This window comes from Mus pahari, chromosome 10 (genome assembly GCF_900095145.1).
Source record: "Mus pahari chromosome 10, PAHARI_EIJ_v1.1, whole genome shotgun sequence".
Classification (NCBI taxonomy): Eukaryota; Metazoa; Chordata; class Mammalia; order Rodentia; family Muridae; genus Mus; species Mus pahari.
Window position 1 is genome coordinate 76,182,255 of NC_034599.1, and position 13,154 is coordinate 76,195,408.

The window sequence follows — 13,154 nt, forward strand, 5'->3', positions numbered from 1 at the left end:
GGGAAACAGCAGACTGTAATTGTTTGCACTTATCTAACTGTAATTTGGTCCTTACTCAACAACTTTCCCAGACTGCCACAGTCACTTACCCTGGCCCCTGATAATCACTTTTTCTGAGATCAACTTTATTGTTTGTATTTTACACTTGAGAGAGATAGTATGATACGGTGTTTTTGACTGGCTAATTTAGCTTAGCATTTTGAACTCCAACTCAATGGCTGAATACTGTTCCAATACTATTCCGCACAGTACATGCACCATAATTTCTTGTTCATGTCCTGGTCAAAGAACAGTGCTATCTTCATTTATTGGCTATAGAGGAAAATGGTACAATTATAATGAGTGTGCAGAAGTCTCCTCAGCACACTTATATAATTTCCTTTGGGTGTATACTGAATAGTGGGTTTATTGAGATTATCATGTTTAATATTTTGGGTACCTCCAGGATCTATTTTCTATGCTAATTTACATTCTCACCAACAATTAGTATATGGGCTTTACATCCTTACTAGCAGATGTTATTTTGAGTCTTATCAATAACAGTCATTATTTCTGGAATAAGAAACTCATTATGATTTCCACTTGCATTTTTTAATAATTTTCTATAAATTCTTTTGGCAAGTATCATTAGATTTATTGCTCCTCTTTCATCAAGTTAATTAGTGATTGAGTTCTTGTGGGGGTTTTTTCATGTATATTCTGGGTATCAATCCTGCTTTTAGATATATAATTTATAAATATATTTACAACAAAAATTTTATTCTTCTAAAATCTATCCTGAATTCAGTGAATTACTTCCTTGGCTGGGCAGAAATGTTTCAATATGATTTTAGCTCAAGTTTTAAATTGCTTTTGTTTCTCATGCTTTTTTTTGGGGGGGGGAGGCACTTTGTAAATAAAAGTCACTGCCTATTCTGTAATGGAATCTGGAGCAAAAGGCTACCTTTCTAGAGGTCCTGGTTCTTTCTGAAGGTGAAGAAGAAATTGGATGCCTTAAAACCAACTAAGAAAATTTAGGGAAGCATTACTGAAAGTATTCAGAAAGCATGCTTGGAGACAGGTTAGCCTCACCTGTGCCCTCTGGGTCGGGCATTTAAAGGGCCACTGGGCACACCCCTCCTCCTCTCATATTATATTCACAGTATCAACTGCATAGGTTTTGGCTCAGGGAGAAAGACAAGGGAGGTCACATCTAATCTGTAAGAGGAGTTGTTATCTCTGGTTACCTTTGAGCTGCTATGTGAAAGTGTTCTCTTTCCCCCTGATCTCTTACCTAATTGTCTAATTCCTAATATCTCCTCACAGTTCCAGTTTCCTGATGTTTTCTTCTAGTTCCTCATATTTTCTAGTAGTTCCAGAGAATTAGTCTTACATTTAAGCTTTATGGTACTGCTGCTGCTGCTGCTGCTGCTGTTGTTGTTTGTGTCAGGTTGTAACTCTGTAGCCAAAACTAGCCTGAAAAGTAAACTAGGTTGCCCCCGATTTCTGCAGTATTGACAGTGACACTCAGGTTATACTGAAAGCTTTAACTGAGGTGGGACGATTTTTATAAGTGATGAGAACAAGATATTTAAACTTTCTTTTGCATAAGGTTATTCAGTTCTCCTAGAACCTTTTATTGAGTAGGGTGACCTTTTTCAATGCATATTCTCAACACTTGCATGCATAGGTTTGTCCTTGGACTGTCAATTCTGTTCTTTGGCTCCGTGTCTTTTGTTATGACAGCTACCTTGGCGTTTTGATGTTCAATCTTTGTAGTATACTACGAAGTCAGGAAGTACAAAAATTCCTGCCTTGCTCATTTTGCAAAAGATCTTTCTGGTACTCAGCATTTTTAATATTTCCATATAGATTTTAGAAGTTCTTTTTCCAAGCCTGTAAAGAACACAATCTGTAGTTGTATAGTAATTGCATTGGAAATGTAAATTGTTTTAGGTAGTGTGCACATTTTGAGAGTAATGGTTTGTCTAAATTATAAACACTGGGTTTTCTAGCTTTATGCATTCTGTATAATTTCTTTCATTAATATTTTTTTATTTTGGAGAAGATATTACCTCTTTGGTTACAATAATTCTTGGATATTTTTAATGTTTTTACAAACTGTAAGGGAAATTTTTTTTATCTCTTTTTCAGATAATTATATACTGGCATCTGGCAATGGTACTGTTTTGCATGCTGATTTTGTAACTTTCAGTCTTGCTATACTCATTTTTACTTTAATACCTTTTTGCTGAAGTTTTGAGGAATTATATATATTTCTGTCGTATGCAAATAGTGACAATCTGAATTATTCGTTCTTAATTTGGATGCTCTTTATTTCGTTCTCTTGCTTAATTGCTCTACGTAGGAGTTCCTGGAGCTCTGTTGACTGAAAGTGATCATAATTGGCATCCTTGCTTTATGCCATACCTGAGAGGGAAAGCTTTTCATTTTCTAAGTTTATAAAAATGTTGGTATTAGCTTATTATACCATCCCATTTTTATACAGAAGTATTCTTTCTCTTTCTATATCCAAAAATTCATGTTTGTATCATAAAGGTGCTTTGAATTTTTTTAAATTATTTTTATTCTTCCTTTTAGAGCCCGGTAGTTATCCCCCTCCCTGTCTTCCCTCTGACATTTCCTCACCCCATTACCTCCCCCACCCCTACCCTCATAGCCCCTGCCAAGCTTCCTGAATTCCCAGGGGGGCCTCGAGTCTCTCAGTGATTAGGTATCTCTTCTCTCACTGTGGCCAGACCAGGCACTCTTCTGTACGTGTGTGCAGGACCTCCTATATGCTGCCTGGTTGGTGGCTCAGTGTCTGAAACAACTTGGGGATCCAGGTTAGTTGACATTGTTAGTCTTCTTATGGAGTCCCCCTCCTCCACAACTTCATACAACCTTTCCCTAATTCAACCACAGGGCTTCCCAACATCTGTCCATTAGTTTGGTGTAAGTACCTGCATCTAACCCTTCCATCTGCTTGTTGATCCTCTCAGAAGGGTAGCCATGCTAGGATCCTTTCTGTAAGCACACCATAGCATCACTTATAGTGTCAGGCCTTGGAGCCTCCCCTTGAGATAGATCTCAGTTTGGGCCAGTTCCTTCTCCCCATTCTTGACTACTGCATCTAAGGTCCCTCCCTTTGGGTCCTGAGAATCTCTCACCTCCTGGGTGTCTGGTACATTCTAGAAAGTACCCCCACCTCTTACCTCCCAAAGTTGCCTGTTTTCATTTCAACTTGCTGGCCCTCAGGGCTTCACTACTGTTCTCCGCCCCCCCCCCCAAAATATCTGATCATGTTAACTTTTTCCTGTCCCAGTCCCCTTGCTCACCAATAACTTCCTGTGTCCCCAGTGATTGCTCTTTTTCCTCCCTCCCAAAGTGGAATTGAAGCATTGTAATGTGTGCCCTTTGGGTTACCTTCTTATGTTCTGAGGTTTGTATCATGAGTATTCTGTAATTCTTTGGCTAATATTCACTTAATATTGAGTACATAATCTGCATGTCATTTTGGGTCTGAGTTACCTCACTCCGGATGATATTTTCTAATTCCATCCACTTGCCTACAAATCTCAAGATGTCCTCATTATTTTTTTTCCATTTTTATTAGATATTTTCTTTATCTACATTTCAAATGTTATCACTTTTCCTGGATTCCCCTCCAAAAACCCCCTATTACCTCACCCCTAACCCTGCTCACTAACCCTCACACTCCTGCTTCCTGGCCCTAGCCTTCCCCCTATACTGGGGCATAGAACCTCACAGGATCAAGTGCCTCTCCACCCATTGATGACCAACTAGGCCATCCTCTGCTACATATGAAACTGGAGCCATGAGTCCAAACATGTGTTTTCTTTGTTGGTGGTTTAGTCACAGCGAACTCTGGGGGTACTGGTTACTTCATATTGTTACTCCTATGGGGCTGCAAACTCCTTCAGCTCCTTGGGTACTTTCTCTAGCTCCTTCATTGGGGACCCTGTGCTCAGTCCAATGGATGGCTGTGAGCATCCACTTCTGTATTTGTCAGGCACTGGCAGAGCCTCTCAGGAGAAAAGTATATCAGGCTCCTGTCAGCAAGCTCTTGTTGGCATTCACAATAGTGTGTGAGTTTGGTGGATGTATATGGTTTGCCCCAGGTTGGGCAGTCTCTAGATGGTCATTCCTTCAGTCTCGGATCCACACATTGTTTGTGCAACTCCTTTCATGGTATTTTGTTCCCTTACTAAGAAGAATCAAAGTATCCACACTGTGGTCTTCCTTGTTCTTGAGTTTCATGTGTTTTGCAAATTGTATCTTGAGTATTCTGAGCTTCTGGGCTAATATCCACATACCAGTGAGTGCATACCATGTGTGTTCTTTTGTGATTGGGTTACCTCACTCAGAATGACATTTTCTAGTTCCATTCATTTGCCTAAGAATTTCATAAATTCATTATTTTTAATGACTGAGTAATATTCCATTGTGTAAATGTACTACATTTTCTGTATCCATTCCTTTGTTGAGGGACATCGGGGTTCTTTCCAGGTCCTGGCTATTATAAATAAGGCTGCAATGAACATAGTGGAGCATGTGTCCATATTACNTGTTGGAGCATCTTCTGGGTGTATGCCCAGGAGTGGTATTGGTGGATCCTCAGATAGTATTATGTCCAATTTCCTGAGGAACCACCAAACTAATTTCCAGAATGATTGTACCAACTTGCAATTCCATAAGCAATGGAGGACTGTTCTTCTTTCTCTACAGCCTTGCCATCATCTGCTGTCATCTGAGTTTTTGAACTTAGCCATTCTGACTGGTGCAAGGTGGAATCTCAGGGTTGTTTTGATTTACATGTCCCTGATGACTAAGAATGTTGAACATTTCTTTAGTTACTTCTAGGCCATTCAGTTTTCCTCAGTTGAAAATTGTTTGTATAGCTCTGTACTCTATTTTCTAAATAGGGTTATTTAGCTTTCTAGGGTCTAACTTCTTGAGTTTTTTGTATATAGTGGATATTAGCCCTATATCAGATTTAGGATTGGTAAAGATCTATTCCCAATCTATTGGATGCCTTTTTGTCTTACTGACAGTGTCTTTTGCCTTGCAGAAACTTTGTAATTTTATGAGGTCCCATTTGTCAGTTGTTGATCTTACAGCACAAGCCATTGGTGTTCTGTTCAGGAATTTTCCCCCTGTGCCCATATTTTCGAGGCTTTTCCCCACAATCTCCCCTATAATTTAAGTGTCTCTGGTTTTACCTGGAGGTCCTTGATCCACTTGGATTTCAGCTTTGTACATGGAGATAAGAATAAATATATTCACATTCTTCTACATGATAACCTCCAGTTGAGCCAGCACCATTTATTGAAAATGCTGTCTTTTTTCCCATAGGATGAATTTAGCTACATTGTCAAATATCAAGTGACAATAGGTGTGTGGTTTCATTTCTGGGTCTTCAATTCTATTCCATTGATCTACCTGTCTGTCACTGTAGCAGGACCATGCAGTTTTATCACAATTGCTTGGTAGTATAGCTTGAGGTCAGGGNTGGTGATTCCACCAGAGGTTCTGTTATTGTTGAGAATAGTTTTTGCTATCCTAGGTTTATTTGTTATTCCAGATGAATTTCCAAATTGCCCTTTCTAACTGTNAGGTGGAATCTCAGGGTTGTTTTGATTTACATGTCCCTGATGACTAAGAATGTTGAACATTTCTTTAGTTACTTCTAGGCCATTCAGTTTTCCTCAGTTGAAAATTGTTTGTATAGCTCTGTACTCTATTTTCTAAATAGGGTTATTTAGCTTTCTAGGGTCTAACTTCTTGAGTTTTTTGTATATAGTGGATATTAGCCCTATATCAGATTTAGGATTGGTAAAGATCTATTCCCAATCTATTGGATGCCTTTTTGTCTTACTGACAGTGTCTTTTGCCTTGCAGAAACTTTGTAATTTTATGAGGTCCCATTTGTCAGTTGTTGATCTTACAGCACAAGCCATTGGTGTTCTGTTCAGGAATTTTCCCCCTGTGCCCATATTTTCGAGGCTTTTCCCCACAATCTCCCCTATAATTTAAGTGTCTCTGGTTTTACCTGGAGGTCCTTGATCCACTTGGATTTCAGCTTTGTACATGGAGATAAGAATAAATATATTCACATTCTTCTACATGATAACCTCCAGTTGAGCCAGCACCATTTATTGAAAATGCTGTCTTTTTTCCCATAGGATGAATTTAGCTACATTGTCAAATATCAAGTGACAATAGGTGTGTGGTTTCATTTCTGGGTCTTCAATTCTATTCCATTGATCTACCTGTCTGTCACTGTAGCAGGACCATGCAGTTTTATCACAATTGCTTGGTAGTATAGCTTGAGGTCAGGGNTGGTGATTCCACCAGAGGTTCTGTTATTGTTGAGAATAGTTTTTGCTATCCTAGGTTTATTTGTTATTCCAGATGAATTTNCAAATTGCCCTTTCTAACTGTGTGAAGAATTGAGTTGGAATTTTGATGGGGATTGCATTGAATCTGTAAATTGCTTTCGGCAAGATGTCCATTTTGACTATATTAGTCCTGCCAATCCATGAGCATGGGAGATATTTCCATCTTCTGAGATCTTCTTTGATTTCTTTCTTCAGAGACGTGAAGTTCTTATCATACAGATCTTTCACTTCCTTAGTTAGAGTCACACCAAGGTATTATATATTATTTGTGATTATTTTGAAGGGTGTTGTTTCCCTAATTTCTTTCTCAACCTCTTTATCCTTTGTGTAGAGAAAGGCCACTGATTTGTTTGAGTTAATTTTAAATCCAGCTATTTTGCTGACGTTTAGGAGTTCTCTGGTGGAATTTTTGGGGTCACTTATATATACTATCATATCATCTGCAAATAGTGATATTTTGACTTCTTTCTTTCCAATTTGTATCCCTTTGAACTCCTATTGTTTTCTAATTCCTCTGGCTAGGACTTCAAGTACTATATGGAATATTTAGGGAGACAGTGGGAAGCCTTGACTAGTCCCTGATTTTAGTGGGATTGCTTCAAGTATCTATTTATTTTTATGTTGGCTACTGGTTTGCTATATATTTATTATACTATGTTTATGCATGAGCCTTGAATTCCCGATCTTTCTAAGACTTTTATCATGAAGGGGTGTTGGATTCTGTCAAATGCTTTCTCAGCATCTAATGAGATGATGTGTTCTTGGTCCCTGTGCCCTCTAATTTGTCTGGCTAAGGGTTTATCTATCTTCTTTGTTTGTTTTGTTTTGTTTTGTTTTGTTTTTGTCTTTGGTTTTTAGATATTTTCTTCATTTGCATTTCAAATACTATCCCCAAAGCCCCCTATACCCTCCCCTTGCCATGCTCCCCAACACACCCACTCCTGCTTCCTGGCCCTGGCATTCCCCTGTACTAGGGCATATGATCTTTGCAAGACCAAGGGCATCTCCTCCCATTGATGGCTGTCTAGGCCATCCTCTGCTATATATACAACTAGAGACACAGCTCTGGGCAGTACTGGTTAGTTCATATTGTTGTTCCTCCTATGAGGATGCAGACCCCTTTAGCTCCTTGGGTACTTTCTCTAGCTCCTTCATTAAGGGCCCCATGTTCCATCCAATAGATGACTGTGAGCATCCACTTCTGTATTTGCCGGGCACTGGCATAGCCTCACAAGAGAGAACTATATCAAGGTCCTATAAGCAAAATGTTTCTGGCATATGCAATAGTGTCTGGGTTTGGGGGTTATATATGGGATTGATCCCCAGGTGGGGCAGTCTCTGGATAGTCCTTTCTTGCGTCTCATCTCCGAACTTTTTCTCTGTAACTCCTTCCATTGTACTTTAAGTTAGAAATCCTCCTTCTCAGCCGGGCATGGTGGTAGGCAGAGGCAGGCGAATTTCTGAGTTCAAGGCCAGCCTGGTCTACAAAGTGAGTTCCAGGACAGCCAGGGCTATAAGAGAAACCCTGTCTTGCAAAAAAAAAAAAAAAAAAAAAAAAAAAGAAACCCTCCTTCTCATCTATACCCATTATCCTTAGGTTTGATCTCATTGTGTCCTGTATTTCCTGTATGTTTGGGGTTAGGATCATTTTGCATTTTGCATTTTCTTTGATTTTTTTTGTCAATGTTTTCTATGGAATCTTCTGCATCTGCAATTCTCTCTTCTAGCTCTTGCATTCTGTTGGTGATGCTTGCATCTATGGGTCCTGACTTCTTTCCTAGGTTTTCTATCTCCAGATTTATCTTCCTTTGTGATTTCTTTATTGTTTCATGTTCCATTTTTAGATCCTGGATGGTTTTGTTCAATACCTTCACCTGTTTGTGTTTTCCTGTCATTCTTTAAGGGATTTTTGTGTTTCTTCTTTAAGGGCTTCTACCTGTTTAGCTGTGCTCCCCTGTATTTCTTTAAGGGACTTAATTATGTCCAGCTTAAAATCCTCTACCAGCATCATGAGATATGATTTTGAATCGAATCTTGCTTTTCCAGTGTGTTGGGGTTCCCAGGACTTGCTGTGGTGGGAATATTGGGTTCTCGTTATGCCATGTAGTCTTGGTTTCTGTTGGTAAGATTCTTGCATTTGCCTCTTGCCATCTGGTAATCTCTGGTGCTAGATGTTCTTGCTGTCTCTGGCTGGAGCTTGTTCCTCCTGTGAGTCTGTAAACCTGTGTCCATACTTCCTGGAGGCAAGCTCTCCTGTGGCAAGACTAGTACACAGAGAGCTGTGGAACAACCCCACATCCTGGATGCAAATGTAGGTCCATAGGACCCTGTCCCAGCTGCTCTGCAGCTTCTGGGACCTGTGCACTCCTGAGTGGTCCTGCTTTGGAGAGTCACTGGAGAGAAAATAGCGATCACCCCTGAGTCCCGGCGTCAGACACTGTTTTTGTTCTTAATAGCTGAATAGTATTTGAATGTACAAATGGACTACATTTTCTGTATCCATTCTTCCATTGTGGGATATCTGGGTTGTTTCCAGCTTCTGGCTGTCACAAATAAGGTTGATGTTAATATAGTGGAACACGTGCCCCTATGGCATGGTGGGGTATCTTTTCAGTATATGCCCGAGTGGTATAAGTGGGTCTGCCTGTAGATCTATTTCCAGTTTTCTGAGGAACCTCCTGATAGATTTCCAGAGTGATTGAATTTGCAATCCCATCAGCAATGGCACAAATCTCAATACTAAGTGGATCAAGGACCTAAACATACACTGAGTCTAATAGAAGAGAAAGTGGGAAAGAACCTCTAAATCACTGGCATGGGAGGGTGGTGGATTTCCTAAATAGAAATCCAATGGTTCAGGCTCTAATATCAAGAATTAATAAATGGGACCTCATGAAACTGAAAAGCTTCTGGAAGACAAAGGACACTGTCAATAGGACAAATTGACAACCTACAGATTGAGAAAAAAAAACTTTACTAACTTCATACCCAATAGAGGGCTAATCTCCAAAATCTATAAGGAGCACCTGACCCTAACCTCCAGAAAACCAACAAAAGAAGCTGGCCTCCGAAAAACCAAACAGCCCAATCAAAAAATGAGGCATAGAACTAAACAGAGCATTCACAGCACAGGAATCTCAAATGGCCAAGAAGCACTTAAAAATAATGTACAAAGTCCCCAGTCTTCAGAGAAATACAAATCAAATGACCCTGATATTCCACTAATCAGAATGGCTAAGATCAAAAACTCAGGTCACAGCACATGTTGGCCAGAACATGCTTTGGCTTTTTATCAAATGCTTTTCTTCATCTACTGAAGTGTTCACACAGCATTTTCACTGTTGTCTCCCATGTTTACTTGTGTGAGTGTGTTGTATTCTTAGGATGGCTCCCCCTTGATCACAGAAAACAATTGTCTTTTCCTGTGTCCTTTAGAACGGGTTTGCTAGATTTTCTTTCCAATTGTTTTCACTAAGAATGCTGACCTGTGGTTCCATTTATTGTTGTCTCAGGTCTAGTTCCATGGCAGTGTCAGGAACATCTAATAAAGTCTTTGAAGTGGTTCTCCTTTCAAACTTTGTTAGGATTGTGAGTAAATTCTGATGAATTTCATCTTGGGTCTTAATTTGATAGGGTATATTTATCCTGATGCGATCTTGCCACTCATTTGTCTCATCAGCCTTTCTGCTTCTTCAGTCTTTTTAAGTTACATGTGTCTAGGAATTTCTTCATGTTTTCTAAGTTATCAAATTTGATTGCAGAACTTTAATAATAGTCTCTGATTACAGCTTATTGCTTTATGTCCAGTACATATTTATTAGATGCTTGTCCATAATGCTGTAGTTTAACTAGGAGGTATTCAGAGGGTACTAGATTTCAGAGAGAAAGACTTTATTGGGGATGCCTGGCTATAAACTAGTATGTAGGAAGCAAAAGCAGGAGAATTGGAAGATTGATGCCAGCCTGAGTTCCACAGGAAATTCTAGTCTAGTCTGAATTTTATAGTGAGATTCTGAGACAAAAATATAAATAAAATAAGGGAGAATATAAAAATGACAATCTCAAAACAATTAAGGCATTTATAAAATAATTAGAAAACATCTCACTGACAGTGGCCTTTTTTTCAGAGTGTACATCGTGCCTAGACCCAGCTAGAAGAAATCACTGACAGAGTCTTGGGAAATGGTTCTGTATATAGATTCTGAGATGCTAGATAATGCAAGAGAATAGAGGCAAAAATCCTGACAAATAATCTTTATAACCAGTGTGGTAAAATAAATTGATAAATTCATTTCAATATTCAATATATATCACATGAAAATACATAGCATCATCAATTCAGATACTGAGAGTTGATATGATGGTGCCCAAATATATCAGTAATTGTAATGTTGATTTTGTTGAGGCCTATGACCTCATTTACTGAACAATTGGACTTCTCATTGAAGAAATGTATATATCTAGAGTACATGCTTGCATGTCCATGTTCTGTGTACATATGAGTGGGCATGCTTACCTGTGTGTGCATGAGTGGAGAAAAGAGATCAACTTTGGTTATCTTCTTCAATAATTCTCCACCTTATTTTTTGAGACAAGGTCTCTCAATGAACTTGGGGCTCACCGTTTTCGTAGACTGACTTCCCAGGAGAATTTCTGAAGCCCACCTGTCTGTGCATGCCCTGCCCAGCAATGTGACATAGGTACTCACTTCTATGTCTGGCTTTTAACAAAGGTGATCATGATCCAAAATCAGGTCCTGATCCCTTCACAACAAACACTTTGCTCTCTGAGACATATCCCCATCCACAGTAGTAGGAATTTATTAAAAATTGCTAAAATTATAGATAAATTCCATAGCATTGGATACAAATACAACATTGCTATATAAGATAGTCTTGTGGAGAAGCATCACAGTTCCTCAAAAGCAAGGAGCAAAGGTATAAGTAATTTATTTGGTCATCAACATATTAAGCACCATTTTCTCCTGAGGAAATTGGAAGCCTGCACACAGGAAAGGGAGTGCATGAATTACTTAATAAATGTCTATCACTGAGTAAAATAGTAACAAGTAACAGTTTTATTCCCATCAGCAAATAAAGGTGAAGCCCACTTCATCTTCTGCTGATCTTGTTATCATTCCTTTGGAGTGCTTTATCCTACATTGTTATTTGTGGATAAAGACAATTTCTTGACTTTTCAATAAACTTCCCAATGGAGGGATTACAACATGCAATGGTTATTGCCCAATGCCACTTATATCAAAGCAAAGTGTACATCTTACATTTGATAAATAAAATAAAGTGTACAACATGTCTCAGATGTTGACCCAGTATGTTTTTCTTCAGAAAACTCCTTCAAATATTCCCTAACACTTTTACAAACTCAAATATGAACTCTGAAATGTCACATCTGTGATATTGCTATCACAGGTCAATTGTTTAATTAGTCATGTATTAATATCACCGCCCTTGCTATTTTCTTCATGCTCATTTTCCATCTTCCCATTGCTGCTCATAAATAGCTTCTTATTTACATTTTTAAGCTCATATAATATATTGAATATGATATAACAAATGCAACTAGAAACTTTACTGACCATTGAAATATTCTTCAGAAATGTGATTGCAGTTACTTAGAGGCGCTTGAGTTGGTGATTGCTTAAAATGTCATGAGTGATGCAGAAAGGTGTATCTCCAAAGAACTTCTCCCCAGAGAGGATTGTGAACCACAAACACGGCTGCACTGGAGCCCCAAGTACTGCTTACAGATAGCACCAGAGTCTCCTTCATCTCCAGCAGCTGGTTATTGCTTATGTAAAGTCGGGGAGGGACTTTTTGAGCCTTGTACATTTCATGAGCCTTTGATCTTTTGGGTGGTTTGTAAGTCTCGCTAGCCTCAAAAGCTTCACCAGCCTACACTTCTTCCACAAAGAAAAGTTTCGACTGGGCATATAATATTCCACTCCCTTCTCCGGCCCTTATAGTTCCTTCAGTCACTTCTCTCATGCTGTCCCTTGAACTTTAAAGAGGATGATAAGGGTGCACTTCTATTCTTTACCATTTATGTCTGGTCATCAGGCTGCTATATACCACATTAAGAGTTCCTTGTTCTCAGAAGTTCAAATGATTCAATGTCTCCATGAGAGCTGCCTTACCTTGTAAAGAAAACAGCCTATGAGTGGAGCTAACAGCAGTAGTAACCTGCGGACAGACACACAAAAGTTTAGAAGGTAATTTCACAGGCACACAACATCCATTTAATAAACCAACAATAACAGCCTCAATTTTATGACCTAAAATTTCCCCAGCCACATATTTTGTCCTAGATTACAGTACCAAATATGAGTTCTTTCTTGTGGATAATGCCTTGAATCCAATAGAAACTAGTCACTTGTACATATAATAGTCACATCACTATTATACCAATGTCACACATTTGCCTGGCATGCTGATAGCATAATATAGTTGAGAAGGATGATTAGTGACAATTTCCTTCTACCAGCCTTCATACAACTTTCCATCACTACAAATGCTAGCTACTAGAGAAGGTGCATTCTTATCTATCCCAGTCTAATTTTCTAATTTCTCTGTGTCCTGGAATCAAATTGCACACACAGTGTCTTCAGCAATAGAGACTTACTCTCTATGTAGCCATTCAACTAACAGCAGTGGCCACAGCCTGTATTATGTTGAGGCCCTTGGGATTCTCCCTAGCAAACAAATCATAGGTAGTTAGCATATTGCTGACACTGGT